The sequence below is a fragment of the Arvicanthis niloticus genome, chromosome 2 (assembly GCF_011762505.2).
Source record: "Arvicanthis niloticus isolate mArvNil1 chromosome 2, mArvNil1.pat.X, whole genome shotgun sequence".
NCBI lineage: Eukaryota > Metazoa > Chordata > Mammalia > Rodentia > Muridae > Arvicanthis > Arvicanthis niloticus.
Window position 1 is genome coordinate 71,260,849 of NC_047659.1, and position 18,114 is coordinate 71,278,962.

The following is an 18,114-nucleotide window of genomic DNA, read 5'->3' on the forward strand; positions in this document are numbered from 1 at the left end:
CTTCTTCCTCTCCTCCTCCTCCTCCTCCTCCTCCTCCTCCTCCTCCTCCTCCTCCTCCTCTTCTTCTTCTTCTTCTTCTTCTTCTTCTTCTTCTTCTTCTTCTTCTTCCTTCACCTCCTCCTCCTCCTCTTCCTTCTTTTTCTTTACTAAGACATGGTTTTTCTATATATCTCATGATTTTGAATACATTTTAATGATTAATTTCTGTTTGAATTTTGGCAATTTTTTTGCACACAATCTGTTACATAGAAGTATAGACAAATTGAAGTAAGAATGCTTAGGATTTAGTTCTGACATACAACTTATTAATTAAATCATCCAAAAATATGAATCTCTTTAGTGTTTAATCTCTTTTTTCTATTTGTCAGTCAATATTTCTACTGTTGAAATACTTCAAATCTACTAATATATGTCAATTAAAAACATGAAAATTTTAATATATAAAAACACTGTTACTTTTCGGTCAATATGATGAACACTTGGAATAAACTACTATTGTGGAATGTGTGTTTGTCTCCTATGTTGCATTATGATGAGAGTACGTGGTGAAGAAAGTGATTATATTTCAATGAGAAAGTCAGACATGCAATTGACAACAGACTCAAGTCCTTAAAAGTCTAGTGGTGACTACATGGATGTTAAATTAGAATTAATACAATCCCTTTAAATGACATAAATTGCCACTCTTCTCATTCTTATGGATTCCATCCATACCTGTATTATCACACACACACACACACACACACACGAATAGTCCCAATACACAGATCTTTGGAAATAAACTGTAGAAGTCTAATGAGTCTAATGTGCTATTCATTGTACCATGAAGCCAAGAAGCTGAGAAGGAAGGTAACACCATAGGAGGGCCAGGGTCTCAATTAACCTAGTCTCCAGAGATCTCCCAAACTCTGGACCACCAACCAGCCAGCATATACCAGTTTATATGAGGCTTCCAACACATGTACAGAAGTCCAAGAAGATGCACCTAACCATCAAGAAACTGGAGGCCACAGGTAGTTTAGAGGTTTGGTGGGGTGGGTGGTGGAGACATCCTCATGAATACAGAGAGCAGGGGGGAGGTATGGGATCTGAAACAGACTGAGGGTGGACCAAGAGTGAATAAAATCTGGAGTTTAAAATAAATAAATGAATAAATAAATAAATAAATAACTGAAATTAAACTGTATAAAAAGAAAATTAGACCCTATATTCTGTTTTTGTTTCCTTTTTGATTGTTTGTTTTTATCCTAATGTTCACAAAATTTTCATGATTTTAGAATATATTTTAAGAAAACTTGCACAATAATTTCATCTATTTCCATGGCAACTATCTGCATGAGTATCTGATTTTATCCTTAGAAATATTTCTGAATCATTTAATCCTTGATGATACTTCATTTTGTAACTGTAAACTCATATAAATTTTAGTGCTTAATTTACTTAACAAATTATCTATGACAAAAGGGAAACTTAAAAAAAGTAAACAACAGCATTAATTACCTCACTATCCAGAAAGCCACCATGTTTGTTAGCAATATTATATTCTCATATAATGCCACAAAATAACTAACTATAAAGATTTTTCATTATTTGTATATGATTTTTTCACAAAATTATTCATATTATAAATAAATGGGAGCTAGTAAAATTGTGAAATAATGCCTTTTTAGAGATTTTATTCTATTAAAACAAAGCAGACAATGAAAAAAATAATGTCTAACAGTACATGAAAAATGTTACCATAGCAACCACATGCTATCACTTATATTTTTGCTTCTTATCCTGCAAATGATGATTATATAGAGAAGAATGAATAATTTATTTAAGACAACAATTTAATTCCAATAGTACATCTATTTCTTCCTTAAATATCTGTGAACTTTTAGATGTTATTTGATAAGTACATTTCTTCTTTACAGATGAATAAAGGAATTAAGGGAAGGAACAATAATCTGTGATGTGTTTCTATACTCTCTACATACATAAAAATTTTAAATCAGAAACTTAGTGTGTGTGTGTGTGTGTGTGAGACTACACTTCAAATATCTCCATAAACTTCCATCTGTTACTTTTATACTTACTATTTTATTGTGCAATTGTATGTTTTGTTAAAGTAGAACATCTATTTACTTTGAAACCTACAATTTTAGTTTAATAATGGTAATATTTTTAATTTAAACACCTAATAATAATCAAATACAGAAAAATTATTAATTGTATAATGTATGTATATTGAAATAAAATAGTCAACTATATATATTTCAGCTATTGTAACTAAACTTTAAATAAATTTGATTTTTCAATTACCATTCATTTTAGGTTTCTAAGAATTAATTTAAAATAGTTAATACTAATTTATGTATGCAAATATATATCTTTCTGGTACAGTTGATGTATTTTATACTATTACCTGTATAGGAAAATACAATTCGCAATTGAAAATTCTCATATTGGTATAAACTATTGGAGAAATGAGGAGATATTTACTATTGAGTCTTTAATGAAATTTTAAACTGAATAGAAATCCTAAATATTCTTGAGTGAGCATGATTTTTTCTGTAAATTAAAATAATTTTTCTATTTGCTTCTGTGTGTGACAGTATGTTATTTAGAGTGCAGTGACTTTTCATGGAAGTTGCTAAAATTATTCAGTTTACATGATGCTAGCTACTGAAGATCTTTGTCTCAGTCTAGTGGCAATAAAATTACAGTGTGAAGAAATGTTGAAGAAAAATAACTCTGAAAATACAACTTTGAAATCATGCTTTCCTATTGCTTCTCACTTTATGCCCGAGTGCAGATCACCAGACCTCATCTTCTTTGTTCTGGGCTTCCTTTTATTTATTTATTTCTGTTTGGCTTGTCCTTGAAGGCATACTTAATTCTTTAATCACAATATACATGGCTAACCTAAATAGCGGATTACTGGTTCTTATTTTCTTTATAATTCTGTGACCTTCAAAAACTAGTAAGCCACAAGGAAAATAACAAAGCCTTGCAAATAACTAGAAGAATGAGAGTTACCAAATAAGCCTCTGTGGTGGTTTGAATAGGTATAACCTAATAGATTCATGTGTTTCAAGGCTTGGCCCATAGGGAGTGGCACTATTAGGAAATGTGTGGCCTTGTTGGAGTAAGTATATGTCATCCTGGAAGAGGACTTTGAGGTTTCATGCTCAAGCTCCTCCTATTGCAATCTATTCTTCTCTGGCTACCTTGAGATCAAGATGTATCCTTGGCTCTGGCAGCACTATCTGTGTCTGAAAGCTTCCATGCTTCCCTTCATGATGGTAATGGACTCTTTATTTTTTAATTTATTCTTTAACCTATTTTTACAGTCCAGATTTTATTTCTTTCCTGGTCCACTCCCTAACTATTGAACATCACAACCCCCCTCTCCTGTCTCCAAGATTATGCTCACTTCCTCAACCTCAACCCCACTGACTCCCCCTCTACCTGAGGCCTCAAGTCTCTTGAGGGTTAGGTGCATCTTCTCTGACTGAGTTCAGACCCAGCAGTCCTCTGTTGTATATGTATTGGGGACCTCATATCAGCTGGTGTATGCTGTATGATTGGTGACTCAGTGTCTGAGAGACCTCAGGAGTCCAGGTTAGTTGAGACTGCTGGTCTTCCTATAGGATCACCCTCTTCTTCAGCTTCTTCCAGCTTTCCCCTAATTCAACCACAGGGGTCAGCAGCTTCTGTCATTGGTTGGGTGTAAATATCTGCAACTGACACTCTCAGTTGTTTGTTGGGCCTTTTAGAGGGCAGTCATGACAGGACCCCTTTTGTGAGAATACCATAGCATTAGTAATAGTGTCAGACCCAATTTGAGCCTGTCATTTGATCTCCTTTTCCTCAGGCTCTTCTCCATTTTTATCCTTGCTGTTCTTTCTGACGGGGACAATTCTCGGTCAGAGTTTTTGACTGTGGGATGGCAACCCCATCCCTCCTCTTGATAACCTGCCTTAATAATGGTGGTGGGCTCTAAAAGTTCTCTCTCCCCACTGTAGGGTATTTCATCTAAAGTCCCTCGATTTAAGTCCTGAGAATCTCTAAACTCCCAAGTCTCTGGTACATTCTAGAGGTCCCCCAGCCCCCTAATTCTAGAAGTGGTTATGAATATATCATTTTAACTGGTAGTACAGAATACTGCCAGAGCTACCAAAAATTTATCTCAGAGGCTGGTTATATAATTATGCTGGTAGAGTGCTTGTCCAGCTTTTTCAGAGGCCTAGAATCTACCCATAGTTCTGAATAAAATTCATAGTGGCAAATTGCTTTAAGAAGAGAACTCAGAAAGATAAGTGTAAATTCAAACCCATCCTCAACTATAGAGAAGGTTAAAAAAGAGCATGAACTATATATATATCAAAAAAGGTAAATCATTTCTACTTTTTTCAGCCATATATTAACATGGTGAATTATAAATAACAATAAATAAAGTATAAGGTACAGGATGAAGACATGGTTCAAAGGGTCAGAATGCCTATTGCTTTTGAAGAGGCCTTAAGTTAATTTTCATGTGCTCCTGTTGAGTTGTTTAAACTTACCTTTAACTCTGGCTCCAGAAGATCCAATATCCCTTGTCTCTAAAAAGCAAAAGTGTGTAGAAGATGAAGAATATCCCTGCGGTTTGCTAGAAGTAAGACTCATCTAAATTTTGAGTTCCAAATTTTGTGAAAGATCTTGTGTCAGATAATAATGTGGAGTGATTGATTGAAAAAAAAAAACGCTACCATTTAGTCACTACATACAGGTGAACATTCACCATATAACACATACAGACACAGCCAATTACACAGACACACACACATGGACACAGACACACACACATAGACACAGACATATACACATACACAAACACACAAAGAGACACACAGAGAGACACAGACATACACACACACATGCATACACAGATTTACATTTCAAATATTGACATAGTGTATTCTGTGTCAAGATATTGAAGCTACTCTTATCTATTCTCAAATTTTTTTCAGCCTCATAATTTTTCTCTGAATCTGTCATAACTCAGATGGCCTTATTTATAATAGCCTGAGGCTGGAAAAAATACTAGATATCTTTCAACAGAAGGATGGATAAAGAAAATGTCATACATTTACACAATGAAGTATTACTCAGCTATTAAAAACAATTACTTCATGAAAGTTTTAGGCAAATGGATGGAATTAGAAAGTATCATCCTGAGTGAGGTAATCCAGTCACAAAAGGACACACATGGTATGCACTTACTGATAAGTAGATAATAGCTGAAAACCTCAGAATACCCAAAATACAATTCATAGACCACATGAAACTCAAGAAGAGAGACCAAAGTGTGGATGCTTCAGTCCTTAGAAAGGGGAACAAAATACTCACAGGAGGAAATACGGAGACAAAGCGTTCAGCACAGACTGAAGAAAAGGTCATCCAGAGACTGCCCACCTGAGTATCACCAAATGCAGACACTGTTGCTGATGCCAAGAAGTACTTGCTAATAGGCGCCTGATATAGTTATTTCCTGAGAGGCTCTGCCAGAGCATAGCAAATACAGAGGGGATGCTCATAGCCAAGCATTGGACTGAGCACAGGGTCCCCAATGGCTGAGTCAAAGAAAGGACTGAAGGAGCTGAAGGAGTATGTAACCCATAAGAAGAACAACAATATTAACCAACCAGATCCCAGTGAACTCCCAGGGACTAAACTGCCAACCAACAAGTACACATGCAGCAGCCCACTGCTCCAGTTACATACATAGTAGAGGATGGCACAGTTGGACACCAATCAGAGGAAAAGCCATTGGTCCTGTGAAGGTAAGATGTCCCAGTGTAGAAGAATGCCAAGGCAAGGGGTGTGAGTAGGTGGGTTGGGTGGGGGAGTACCCTCATAGAAGCAGGGAGAGAGGGAATAGATAGGGTGTTTCCAGAGGATAAACCTGGAAAATGGATAATATTTGAAATATAAATAAATAAATATCCAACAAAAAAATGAAATTGACTTGATCATGTACATCTTTTATAAAATTACAATAAAAACTTTTAACAAATTCTGTGCTAATGTTCCTTAACAGACTAGTCACTATCATTATCAAATATCAAATTTGGCTATTAAAATTTGAGTTGTTACTGTAGTATGTTTTAAATAAACTTTATTTAAATATAATTTCATATACTTTCTATAATTATAATGGAATGAGTTTGAAGATTATGTAATTTAAAATTTTATTTTGACTTTATAAAATAAGACAGAGCATCAGTTTTGGATGTCTGTAGAATAAATGAAAACACAAAATATAGAACTATTAAGTTCACCTTTCTAAACTCTATGGATTTAAACCATTATAATTGTACTTATAAAAATATGTAGCAGGATTATTGATAATGTTGTTCATTGACCAACAGAAGGTAAGTCTGTATTGTTGAAAACACCATTCACTTTAGACACAGAGTCTACAGGCCCCTGAGCTGGAACTGATCTGAATGCCCACTCCTGAGGGATAGCTTTCATGGCACCAAAGATACAACGCAAGCTTACCAAAAAGGGAAAACACCAATAGTACTTCCTACTTTCATATTTATAAATGATTGCTAGCATTGCATGATCCTGTGGGTGCAGTAGTAGTGCACATACTTTGTCAGTTACTAATAGCTTTCTAATGGACTTAAGGACAGGTCAACAAGAGAAAAACCATGTCAACTAACATAGTTAGAGAAGTTATAGATATTGGAGACAAATCAACAATTTTGACTGTACTAAGACACCATAGTTCCTTATTACAATTTAAATGTTTTACATTATAGCACAAGAAATATAGTCTTTAAATATCAAGAAAATGTATCTTTTCAACAATTAAAAATTAAAAAAAAAACTACAATCAATTAAGTTGCAGAGTTATGGAGCTCAGTTCCTGGATATACTTATAATACAGCCTCCTGCAATATCATAAGCTACACAAAGAAAATCTCACCAACATGTCTGACTAAACACAAGCTGAGTAAGTACAACAAAAGCAAACGTGAATTTATGCAGAGTAAAGCCTACCAGGACTCAATATTACACAAACAACTATAGGCAACTAAGGAATGTACACAGTGGGAGAAATTGTCTTCTCCAAAGAAGAGCACACTTGTTGATTATAAAATAACAAACACTCACTCTTGAAAATATCCATATGATATCATTATATAAACTGAACTTGTACTTAAGGATTTAGGAACACACACACACACACTCATATACAGAGTCACACACAACATATGAAATAATAGACGATGAATTTTAAGGAAAACAAGGAAAGGTATATAGTAGAGGTCACAGAGAGAAAAGTGAAGAGTAATGATGTAATAATATTATAATCACAAAATACAAAATAAACATTTAAAAATATATAGCCAATATTATTTAATTCTAGATAAAATTTTCATATCAATCGCAATGCTAAGAACAGTAAGAAAATGTATTTTGTGTCTTAAGTGTTTCAGCTGAGGCAAGCTCAGAGTGGAGAATGATGATGGAAAATCCCAGTTAGTATTGGAGGCTACAAAATGTTCCATGGAATAACCCAAAACAGATATATACAGAAAGTATGCCATACACACCATGAAAGTCAGGAACAGATGAAAAAGAAAGGTCAAGGTAGAAAGAAATTCAAAGAGTGACACACTATTTAAAATTACTTGAATTCTAATGGATGCAATGTTATTTGTGTTCTCTCAATGTTCAGGGAGAGCATACAGTATTTAAGAACAAATTAGCACATACTTTCAATCACACAGTCAAAGACATATAACAACTAGTGAAATATAAGTTGTCCCATTCATTTGTGTAGATGGCATTATTTTTATTTAAGATACAATGGTTATCTCTTCAAATCTTGAGCAATCAAATAGTCCAAATGATTTCAGATGTAAATAAAAGGCAAAAGGTAATGAAATATTAATTATAGGGACATTTATTTAATTAAACTTAAGTTTTTAAGCCCTTATGGAAATTTGAAAACTTTAAGGTAGGGGCAAATAATTTTCTTTATATACCTTTCTTCTGTTATGTGGTTTAACACTTGATAAAGTTCTTTAAAATTAAATCTTAGGAAAAATAAGGTTCAGAGAAAAAAATGGTGCTGGTCTAACTGGCTGACTGTATGTAGAAAAATGAAAATTGTCCGATATTTGTCACTTTGCACAAAGCTCAAGTCCAAGTGGATCAAGGACCTCAACATAAAACCAGATACACTGAATCTAGTAGAAGAGAAAGTGAGAAAGAGCCTTGGTCTCAATGGCACAAGGGGAAATTTCCTAAACAGAACTCCAGTGGCTCAAACTCTAAGATCAGGAATTGTTAAATGTGACCTCATAAAACTGGAAAGTTTCTGTAAGGCAAAGGATATAGTCAATAAGACAAATTAGCACATGTACAGAATGGGAAAAAATAATCTTCACTAACCCCAGTCACATCCAATAGACTAATATAAAATATATAAATAACCCAAGAAGCTAACCACCAATAAATCAAACAACCTAATCAAAGAATAGACTATAGAACTAAACTGAGAATTCATAACAGAGGAATCTCAATGGCTGAGAAGCAACTAAAGAAATGTTCAAAGGCCTTAGTGATGAGATAAATGCAAATCAAACCACCCTGAGATTCCATCTTACTCCAATCAGAATGGCTAAGATCAAAACCTCAAGTGACAATGGATGTGGAACAAGAGGAAGGAACACTCCTCCCATTGCTGGTGGCATTGGAAACCGGTACAACCACTCCGGAAATCAGAGAATAGAAACTAAATCTACCTGAAGACTCAACAATATCACTCTTGGGCATGTACTCAAATGATGCCCCACCATGCCACAGGGGCACATGTTCTATTGTGTTCATAGCAGCCTTGTTTGTGATAGCCAGAAGCTGAAAACAACCCAGATGTCCAATGACAGAAGAATGGATAAAGAAAATTAGATTCATTTACACAATAGAATACTACTCCACTATTAAGAAAGAGAACATTCAGAGTTTTGCAGGCAATATATGAACCTAGAAAATATTCTGAATGAGGTAACTCAGACACAAAAGGACATGAATAGTATGTACTCAGTAATAAGTGGATATTACCAAAACCAAACAAACAAACAAGCACAGAATACCCAAGATACAGTTCACAGAACTCAAAAAAGTCAACAAGTTAAAGGGCCCATTTCAGGATGCCATAGTCTAACTTGGGAGGGAGAAGAAAGAAAGGAGGGCCCTGGGACTGAAAGAGAAGAGGGTGTGTGGGAGGGAGAGGGGAACTTGATTTGGTATTAGGTAAGGAAAAATGACTGAGCTCCTGAGGGCTAGCCAAAAGAATGGAAACAGGCAAACCTCTGGAGATAGGAGGTTAGGGGAACCCTCCAAAATTCATGAGAGACCTGGAAGGTGAGACACTCTCAGTACTCAAAGGGAAGGTCCTTAGATGAAATGCCAAACAATAGGGAGAGGAAACTTGCAGAGCCTACCTTTTAAAAGACAGAGCATCAAGTAGGGGAGGGAGCTGCCGTCCTGCAGTCAAAACTCTGACCCATAATTTTTCTGTCTGAAAGAACTGCAGTGATGGAAATGGAGAAGAGCCTGATGAAAAGAAAGTCCAGGAACAGGACCAAAGTGGGATTCAGCTCAAGAAGAGGTCTCAAGGCCTGACAGTATTACTGAGCCTATGGAGTTCTCACAAAAAGGGACTATCATGACTAACCCCCAAAAGATCCAACAAGCAACTGAAAGAGTAAGATACAGATTTTTTGTACCCAACCAATGGACAGAGAAACTTGTCTTTGGCGATAGGGGTAGTTCTTATATCTTGAGGGCTTTTAAATTGTATATACTTTTTGAAAATAAGTTAAGATACACCAAGCAGAACATTAAAACTAAGCTTCTTTGTCCTTTCTGATTACATAGTGCTGCATATGGCAGCTATCATTCGTTTACTTATGAGCCGATCATATGTCTAAACCTGCTTCCTTCTGGATGACTTTGGTGACTACATCTCATACACTCATCACAAGACAAGCTTTAATTTACTGACCACCATTAACCCTGAATCTTTTCTTGCTTCTGCCTTTATTTCTATTTTTTTCCAGTTCACATATTTTTCAATCTATTAAACCAAAACTGTTGATGAAAGAGATTTAAACTGAGATAGAGTCATTGTTCCAGAACATCTACCTTGCATATCAGTGTTTCAGAAAACAGCACTTAGATTTCAGTCTGAATTGTAGAGAAAAAAAATATCCCTCAGGAGACTAAAGAACTCAAAGATACACAGTAGAAAAGAGAAGAAATATAACCAGTAATAGTTATCTGTATTTACGCAAGTAAAGAGACTTTCCAAGAATTCAGAAAGTAACTTGGTATGTTTATTACTTGTCAGAGAATAATTAGTATCAAGGGTTATAGATTTATAACCCTACGTGGGAGAAGCAGAAAAGTATCTGAGGAAGATAACATCTGTGGAAACCACTCTAGGGTGTTATTAGAGGGAAAGACACAACATGTTTAATGGCTTCAGCAGAGGCACCAATCTTTCAAAAAATAAATTATTCTTTGCCAGTATAAGGGCACTTTGATTTTCTATTTCGAAATGTGCCTATTTGTTTCTATAGGGACTACACACATCTTTTGTGCATCTTTTCAAACATCTACTTGTGGTCATTTGCAAATTGTATATGTGTGTGTTTCAACTCCTACAAATTCTTTGTCAGACACATCCATGTTGATTATTCCTCACCAAATTTGAATTTACATCTCCTCCTGGAAACTGAGTGGAGTCTCAATGTTATGTAATTTAAATTCATGATGGTTTACTTCAATTGTCAATTTAACACACATTAAAATAACATAGAAAAATATTTTCTTCTAGAACAAGAGTCTTGCGTCATTTATGAATTGATGTGAGGCCTGCAGCATTACTATGTTTGTGCTATGTTATCATAGCACAAAGTCATTCAGTTCATTCTTGTGTGAATGAATGGTATTTCCATAAATACTATTTTTGAAAACAAGAGATGTGTAGCTTTTAGGTCATGTTTGACATGACCTATGCAAAATAACTGTTATTTAATTTTTTGCCTTACTTCAGGTACATTTCAGGTGTTAGATGATTTATTTTTTTAATTGAATGTGATATTCAGAAGGCAATGTAACAGTAGCAAACTAACAATAAAAGCTTCCTCAGTATGGTCTATGACCCACATTGTAGTGGTCTTGCAGCCAGGTTTATAGAACTTAGCATGAGTTCTTTCTTATATGTTTACCTTAGGATTCAGTAAGAATAGTTAATTGGTTAAAAGGGCATATCCTTTATAACAGTTTGTTGTTGTAGCTCAAGGGCTTTACAGCTGAGTATTTAATGTTCATGTTTTTTAAACTACTAGAATTCTGCATATACTCTTCATACAATTTTTTTAAATTAATTATAAGTTGGAAAAAATAACTACATTTGGATTACAATGTCTTAAAATAAAGAAAAGTATTAGCCCTACTAGCCAAACGCTTCATATTTTCATCATACCCTTTTTCTAAATAGGTATATTAATTAACAGATTTAATCAATGGTATAGTAACATACAATCCAAATCACATAGAATAAATCCAGTACCAAATCCTTACACTATTCTGGACTAGTTTATGACAAATGTAGTTTTAACATTTAATAAAGGATAAATAGTGCTGGTTCAAACTGAATATCTATTAAAAGAATAAGCCTTGTTTCCAAACTTACAACTTTAAAAGCATTAAATTGAGTAATACCTTAAACCTAAAAGAAAAGCTTCAGTTATCACAAACTCACAAACAAAATATATTCATGTAACATAATATAAAATATATTAAAACTTTATCAGATTCTTGAATAAAATTATTTTATAATGATATTAAAATGTTTGGGATACTTAACAATGGTGGATCTGTTAACTTTCAACAGTAGCACTGAAATACATTTTCCATTCAATATCTCTTAGTTCCACACTCACAATTTTAAACAAGTAAAGATGAAAAATATTTCATAGAAGTTATGTATATTTTCAGACACATTTATATGTACATTTTATTAACAAACTAAAATGTGATTTAAAGGCTAATAGAGTATTTACCTAAATAACCTGCTAACATTCAGTCATTAATCACTTAAACCTCAGCACCCTGTGAATATTAGCTAAGAAATTGAATTTTGGAGCTAATCTTATGGGGTAGAATAAGTTAATCTTTATAGCGATCCTATAAATTTGAGTATATATTTAATTATATTTTTTGAGATTATAATGTAATTACATAATTTCTCCTTCCATTTTTTCCTTTCAAACTCTCTGATATTTTTTCTTGCTCTTTTTCAAAATCTTGTCCTCTTTTTACATTATTATTGGGTATATGTAATATATTGAAAATAAATTAAACTGAGAAAATATCAAATATATATATTCTTTGAGATATTAAGTACTAAAATTGATATGGAGTGAATTTATGCATTATAGAATGGAATGTACATTATTGTGATTTCTTCAACTTCCTGTCATTATCTTTCTAAGCTAAACCTGTACAAACCATGAATCAGAATTTAATATTTATATTCACTGAAAGACCAAATAAAAACTGAGTAAGCACAGTTTTATGCATGATAATAAAGTAATAGAATGAGTCCTGCAGTTATCTGAATATGTCCTTACATCACTGTAACTGAAACAAACCTCAGCTTGGTGGAATTCAGAGGAAGAGACTTGGAAGGAAAGATTATCATTTACTATATTAAGTATTTTTATCCTTACAAGAAGTAGAAGGCATTATTCTTTCTCCCATGCTTAAAGTCATAAAGTTTGATGCCTCTGGCAAATGAAGATATAATTACAGAGAACTATCTTTTAAAGAAAGAATAGTTTTCATCAGACACTAAATCTATTGACTTTAATTTCAACTTTTCAGTTTCTAGAAGTAAAATAATATAGTTGTGTTGTTTATAAATTACCTAGTGTACTTTGTTACACACACCTACTCAAATAGGCTAAGGAAGCCCTCAAAGTTTATTAATATTAACATGTATAAGTAAATGATTGGGAGATTTATATGAGGACAGTCACACAGATATTCAGTTTAAGATGGTGTTGAAACTTTATCAGATCCTTATAAGTGCAAACAAAAGATGTCAATAGAAAATGCATTCAATATTAATGTCTTTCTTGTCTTGCAGCTTACCAACCTAGGGCAGTAGAATATGAGCTACTTACTGATGAGGATGTAACTAAATGGAAGCTGTATCTTGTCTCTTTCCAGGATAATAATATAGTATCATTTCATATTCAACATGGGGGACAATAAAATTTAAATGTTGCAATATAGTTTTTACTGCACCATGATGGAGGGCAAAATAAATTTACGAGGATATAAAAATCAGTATAGGTTAGGTACCTTTTGCATATATAATATAAAGATATGCAAATTATCAGCATATGTGAAAATTTGGGTGAATATCAAAAAACAGAACTTGATTAAAGGATGTGAGATGATGTTTTGAGAGACTTTCCCTGAGCAGACACAACACACAAATATCACTTACAAAATACCAAAAATCCATGGCTGTCTAATGAATGGTTACATCAAAGTGCAGTTTGGTGAGCCAGTGAGTTTTTATTGGAGTTACTTAGAGGAACAAAGGTGGGAGATTACTAATGGAACAGGCAGTATTCAGAAGAAGCTGCATCACCCAAAATGCCCCCCCCCTTACTAATGGTGATGTCTCACAAAAGCTACAACCCTTTGTACAAGCTTTCTACTTAACTTGAAGGCAGCTAAACACATGCAAAAATCCCTTCTCTGCATCTGGGCTAGCAGAACTCTCCCCAAGCCCTGAAGTTGTTTGCTTCCTCTATAAATATGAGAAAGAGGTTATAAGAATATTACAGTTTTCCACTTTTCCATACATCTGATGTTTTAATTACCTATAGAATTTTAATAAACTCCCTCTTCTTCCTGAAGAGAAGATTCATTTTGGAGGAACATGTAGTGTAACACTTGGAAGGATTTATGCTAGATGGTATGATTTCTTTTCCAGAAAATAAAAACAATGTCTTGGTAAAAATGTAAAATGAGCCACTGGTTTTGAGGTAACATTTTGTTTGAATGCTGAGAAGCTAAAAAAAAAAAAAAAAAAAAAAAAAAAAAAAAAAAACCCTCTCCAGTGAACTTTTGAGTTATTTTGGGATGATGTGTTCACAAAAATTAGTTAAGATAGTCACATATAAAGCAAGGCAATTTGCTTCAATTATTATGTAATTCTGGAAATAACTCTACAAGCCTGTTCTCTCTCTCTCTCTCTCTCTCTCTCTCTCTCTCTCTCTCTCTCTCTCTCTTTCTCTCTCACACACACACATACACACACACATGCACACGCATGCACACTACAGTATATAATATAAAGATATGCAAATTATCAGCATATGTGAAAATATGGGTGAATATCAAAAAACAGAACTTGATTCAAGGATGTGAGATGTGTGTGTGTGTGTGTGTGTGTGAATTTTTTTAAATACACCTAATTATAGGTTTGTGTGTATATGCATGAATGTATTTCATGTACTGTTAAGTTTTGCCTCAGAATGAATAAAAATATTATCTCATTGTTCTTAATTATTGATAAATGGATGCTGGGAATTAAGTAGAGGGTAAGAAGTATTTATCTTTTATATTGTTCTTCAATAACATTTTTGATATATTATATATGTTGTGTTTAACAAAATAACAGCTGTGAATCGGCACACCATGGTGGGCCCATGCCAAGGTATTTTCTCTGAGGAATCAGAAATGAAAGACTTAGTGTAAAAGAGAATTTATTGGGACCTGGAGAAGTGGGTAGAGGCAGAGGAAGGGGACAGAGAAAGATAAAAAAAAAACAGAGAAGAGAGGAAAAGAAGTCAGCCAGGGACATGAGAAAGAGAGAGAGAAAGAGTGAGAGAGAGAGAAGGAGCTGGAGGGATTACACTAAGAAGACGTTCTGTGTATATGCTGGCACCTGGCTAATACCTGGCAGACAGCTGTTCCTAGACAACTGTTAGTCAGGGCCTAGAAGAAATGCTAACATTCCTCCATTTAGGTTTAATTAAAAATGTAGAACTAGAAAGAGATAATGGTTAAAGAGAAAAAAGGTCTTCCTGTTCCTTACTGCCTGCTAACTTTGAGACAACAGATGTGTCTTTTAGGAAACTAAGAAAACTGATAGGGGTGCCGGTGTCCTTGGAAAGCCTACTGTTTCATTGCTGTCCAGGATCTGTGGGACCATCTGAGGGTAGTAAAGTATAAGCCCAGTAGAGATGTCTGGGAGGATAGACAGAAGCCTTTGTGGATTGTTTCTTTGGAACTTTCCTGGATGCAGATTTTGAGTAAATGGCTGGACATGGCAAGATGCTAAAACACATGACCATATTACGGACAAAAAATAAAGTCAAGTAAGTTCAAAAGAAAAACTTTTCCTTGGGTGTACATCTGAAACCCTTAAGCCCATGGTCTTTGTGGTGGAGAGGAAGGGAGTCCAAAAGCCAGAGAACAGAGGAGGAATCCCACCTTCTGGAAAAATGCAGCAGGTAGGGAACTTAGGCTACTGATTGACAGGTGTACTTATCAGGATGGAGTTTCTTTGACACGTGAGAGGTATATACAGGGGTTTTCCCAGAGCTTAGAAGAGTCTTTTTAAGTTTATAAAAGAGATAAATTAATTAGCGTGAACAGTCTTTAAGGTAGTCTTAGGGAAGACAAAAACCTTTCATGTAGCAAAAGAGGCAAAGGGATTTTTCCCTCTATCCAGAAGACTTAATTACATAAATTTAGCATAATGAGAAACATTTTTATGTTTATATTAAAAAGACAATTGAAGGAAACTTAAAATTTTGACCTTGTGAACATGATACTTGATCATACAGATTTAGCATGAGAAGCATCTTAAAGCTAAAACATCTAAAGGTTAGAACAACCAAAGGAACTTAAAGTCTTGAACTTGTGATTATGAAAACTGGATCATATAGAGGAATGTTTTATTAAATTTAGGCTAATTTATCAGAACTCCATGGACTACTGTTAGAACTCTCAACTTTTGATGTCTTAATATAACAGTTGCATAGCAAGTGTGAGAAATCTGAAAGAATTTTGTACCTTAAATTATTTTCCTATCACTATTCAAGTTTTGAATGTCCTTCAACCTGTATATCTTATAAATACTGACCTTAAAACACCTTTCTATACAAACTAATATTTTTCTTAGATCCTCATAACTAAAGCTTTCATGTCCTCAAACTTTATATAAAGCTTATATTTTTTCCATTTAATTATTTACCATGAGACATAGGTAATTGATCATTGCAGAACAGTCTGCAAACTGAGATTTTTTAGATAAGGTAATAGCAGAAGGTTACATCTGCAAAGTTTACATCTGAAACTCATGTATCTTTTAACATAAGCCTGTTAGTAAGGCAAACTTCTTTGCCTTTTTAATAAGAGTAGTCTTATAAGAAAGTAGCTTTATAAGAGTAATCTTAAAAGAAAGGTAGTCTTAACTAGCTAATTAATTGATTAAAGAGCTAACATGGTGCTGAACTGCCATGGGGTAAGCAGCTAGTTGTCTGTTCTCTAGCTATTAGCTTATCCATCAATATAATCAGAGCTTTGAAAAGGATAAATTATAATCTAGATACCATATATTAATTAAAAGGAAAGAGGTTGGTGTCTATTCCACTACCTAAACAATTTTTACAGTTCCCTAAGGTCTCCATTACACCTTACAAAGAGGCATTCTGGCCCTTGGCCTCAGAAGATAAGAGGCTTTTCTCTGTGAAGGAGGAACATGGGACAGATGACCTCATTTTGTCTTAGGCAACATGAGACGTTGTGTTCTCTGGCTGTTCTCTCTTTATCCAGAGTTCAAGCTGAGCCCTAGCAGCAGGCAAGGCGTTGGGGCTGTGTTTTCCTGTAGTGGGTGCATCAAAATCCAGGTAGAGTCCTTTGTCACTGTGCCCATATCTGCTTGGAGACCATGGATGGTCACTGTTAAGATTTGGGAGACTGTCTGTCAGAGTAAGTTTAAAGATTTAATGTCATATTCAGAAGATTCCTGAGTGGATTGAAAGCTAGTATTTATTAAGTTATCTGAGTTAGATAACCTGTGTCTGCTTTTAGTTATTTCATGTAGTTGTAAATAACAAACGTAAAGCTAGAGGCTAAAGCATAATATTGTAATTAGCTGCTTCATTCTAAACATGGCTTTAAATATATTTCTGATCACATTAGGGGATATGATTATGTACATGGTTACTGATTGTCATGGGTGATATTTAGAATACAGCGCTTGGTCCTGCATGTTCCTTGGCAGCCACCATTTTCCCACTGCTCTGGCTCTGGACCGTGGTTTCAGCTATCTAGAAACACTGGCTCTGGCACCCATGAGAGGCCAGCATGGCTGCTGGCTCTGACAACCCACTATGCTGCACCTGCAAAGCTTGGCTGAGCCCCTGATAATACCCACCATCCTTGCGGTACCTGATAGAAACAAGACTCTTAAAGTTTAATGATTATCTAAAGGGTTTATATATTTAGAAATGCTCAATTAACCAGATGCTCACACAAGTAGAGTTATAACCCAATAGCTAATATTTTCATAGAGGTTGCTACCCAGAACAGATTTTGACCCATCTGTGATTCCCCATGACTGCTCCCTCTCTCCTTTCTCTTCCCCTTCCTCTCCTTCTCTCCTCCCAGCTCCTTACTCCTCCTACTTTTCATACTGCCCAATCACAGAGTTCCACTGTATATACAATATAGCAGTAGGAAATTATCCTGCTAAGACTATCACCTTGTTCTTTTAATTATAGTAACTTTTGTGAGACTAGAAATGTTATAATAGACTTAATCCTTAAAAAATATGATTTTGAGTTGAAGCTCTTTCATTATTAAGACAAAACTTTTAAATGTATAAACACTTCCCATAAAGAGACAGGGAACCTTTAATTTTTAAATAGTATATCAGTATATAAATCTATGACTTATAATATTATGAGACTACATTATAATTTAATAACATTAGACAAACAAGGCTAAACACACCTTTAAGGC